This window comes from Psammomys obesus, unplaced genomic scaffold (genome assembly GCF_907164565.1).
Source record: "Psammomys obesus unplaced genomic scaffold, mPsaObe1.curated_primary_1811, whole genome shotgun sequence".
In the NCBI taxonomy this organism is placed as follows: Eukaryota; Metazoa; Chordata; class Mammalia; order Rodentia; family Muridae; genus Psammomys; species Psammomys obesus.
The window spans coordinates 4,529,961-4,532,837 of record NW_026585644.1 but is presented as its reverse complement, the minus strand read 5'-3'; the positions used below and the strand labels follow the sequence as shown (position 1 = coordinate 4,532,837).

Below are 2,877 nucleotides of genomic sequence, written 5' to 3'. Positions count from 1 at the left end.
ATGCCAAAGTCCATTAGGTAAGAATCAACGTACATACTGTAAAGAGGGTCATTGGGCAAGGGAATGTCCAAAGAGGAGACCCAAGCCCAAAGTCATGTTTGCTGAAGGAGATAGTGATTGAAGAGACAGGGTTTGGATCCCCTCCCCGAATCCAGGGTAACCCTTAAGGTAGAGGGGAGACCCTGGGTCTTTCTGGTGGACACAGGAGCTCAAGATTCAGTGCTCCAAAAGGCTGATGGGCCTCTCACCTCAAAAAAATCTTGGGTCCCAGGGGCCATGGGTACCAAACAATACTCATGCACTGCCTGAAGATGTGCGGACTTGGGAATGGGACGGGCAGCCCATTCATTCATGGTCATTCCAGAGTGTCCTTATCCACTTTTGGGGAGAAACCTACTAACCAAAATGAGGGCCCAGCTACTAGATAATAAAGGAAGGCCTATCCAAGTCCTAATGGTCAACTTGGCCTCCGAATCTGAATACCAACTGTATGAGCAACCCCTTGCTCATGAGGGAAATATGGATCTTTGGTTGGAGGAATTTCCTCAGGCTTGGGCTGAAACAGAGGGAATGGGACTAGCCAAACACCAGCCACCTGTGTTTGTGGAATTTAAGCCAGGTGCAGATCCTGCCCGGATGCTCCAATACCCAATGTCCCTAGAGGCAAAAAAGGGACTAACTCCTCACATCCGAAAATTACTACAACTTGGAATTCTCTGGCCTTGCCAATCTGCCTGGAACACTCCCCTGTTGCCTGTTAAAAAGCCCAACTCAAATGACTATCGGCTGGTCCAGGACTTGAGGGAAGTTAACCGACAGGTGATGGACACTCACCCCACTGTACCTAACCCATATACTTTGCTGAGCTCCCTACCACCCGAAAGAGACTGCTATACCACCCTAGACCTGAAGGACATGTTCTTCAGCCTCCCCCTGGCACCCAACAGCCAGGAATACTTTGCTTAGAATGGCATGACCCAGAGGCAGGCATCAACGGACAGCTGACTTGGACGCCTACCTCAAGGATTTAAGAACTCACCCACCATCTTCGATAAGGCCCTGCATGAGGACCTGGATGAGTCCTGGACTAACAACCCGATGTTACCTTTCTCCCATATGTACGTGACCTCTTGGTGGCAGCCAAGGACCAGGCAAGCTCTCTGGAAGGGACCCAGAGGCTCCCACAAACCCTGGGAGACCTAGGGTACCGAGCCTCAGCCCAAAAGGCTCAACTCTGCAGAACTGAAGTGACCTACCTTGGCTGTATCTTGAAAAGAGGACAACATTGGCTCTCCAAGGCCAGAAAAGAGGCTGTCCTCAGCATTCCAGTCCCAAGCAATCATCGCCAGGTAAGAGAGTTCCTAGGGGCAGCAGGATTTTGCAGACTCTGGATGCTAGGCTCTGAAGAAATAGCTAAGCCCCTTTATGAAATCACAAAAGAGACTGAGAACTTTAATTGGACTTCAGAACAGCAACGGGCTTTTGATAAGTTGAAGCAGGCCCTGCTGTCGGCACCAGCCTTGGGGTTGCCGGATATTACTAAGCCCTTTCACCTGTTTGTGGATGAAAGAAAAGGGATTGCCAAGGGCATTCTGACTCAAACACTGGGGCCTTGGAAACATCCAGTAGCATACCTGTCCAAAAAGTGGCCAGATGGCCCTCTTTCATGTGTATCATCACAGCCACCAACTTATTGGTCAGGGATATAGATGAGCTCACACTGGGGGGCAAAGCCTAATTGGTACCACCCCAATGTCATTGAAGTAGTGCTAAAACAACCTTCAGATCGATGGCTTAGTAATGCCAGAATTACTCACTACCCGACCCTGCTGATAAACCCCAGCAGAATCAGTTTCCAGCTGCCTACTTCCCTGAATCCAGCGACTCTCTTACCCAACCCAGACTTTGACCACCACCACCCACATGACTGCGCTGAGATAGTGGCCGAAGTGTACAGCACCAGGCCAGACCTGATCGACATTCCCGACCAGGGCTGATCACACTTGGTACACGAATGGAAGCGGTCTCATCCATGAGGGCCAGAGAAAAGCTGGAATGGCAGTAACTACTGAAGCAGGTAATTTGGTCCCAGTCTCTTCTCGCAGGAACCTCTACACAGAAAGCTGAGTTAAAAGTCTTGACCAAGGCCTTAATTTTGGGAAAGGATTTGGCAGTCAACATCTACTTGGACAGGAGCCCCGCCTTTGCCACAGCCCATGTACATGGTGCCATTTACCAAGAGTGAGGCCTGCTCACTGCTGAGGGAAAAACCATCAAAAATAAAGAGATTCTGCAACTGCTCCAAGCACTCTGGTTACCTAAGAGGTTGGCTATCCCAGGACACTGCCCAGGACACCAGAAAGGAACCTCCTCTATAGCCAACGGATATAATTTGGCTGATCAGACTGCTAGGGCAGCCGCTCCACAAGAAACTGCCCTCTCTATTTTAACCACTATTCTACCTGAACCACCCAACCCCAACCCCAACCTATACCGATGGCTGGTGGCGATCGGCTGAAGGTGAGCTAATATAACCTAGCTCTTTAGCAAGAACCATTCTTAAGAAAATTCAGAGTCACCCACACGGGCACCAGAAGAATCGCAGATGTGGTCAGACAATCTACAGTGACTTTCAACAACATGGAGTACCCTTGAAGACCTTGTGACAAACTGGAAAGCTTGCCAACTAACTAATGCCTCAGGTAATTCCAAACATCCAGGCTCTTGACTATAAGGTAAGAGACTTGGGACCTATTGGGAAATTGATTTTACAGAAATCAAGACAGAAAAATAAGGCTACAAGTATCTGCTAGTGTTCGTGGATACCTTCTCCGGATGGACAGAGGTATTTCCAACCAAGACTGAGACTGCAAAGGT

At 49.2% G+C, this 2,877-nt stretch overlaps 1 pseudogene; it reads left to right on the top strand.

Moving 5' to 3' along the window:
- On the top strand, positions 1-1,997 carry LOC129687217 (uncharacterized; annotated as a pseudogene).
- The last annotated feature ends 880 nt before the right edge of the window (positions 1,998-2,877 follow it).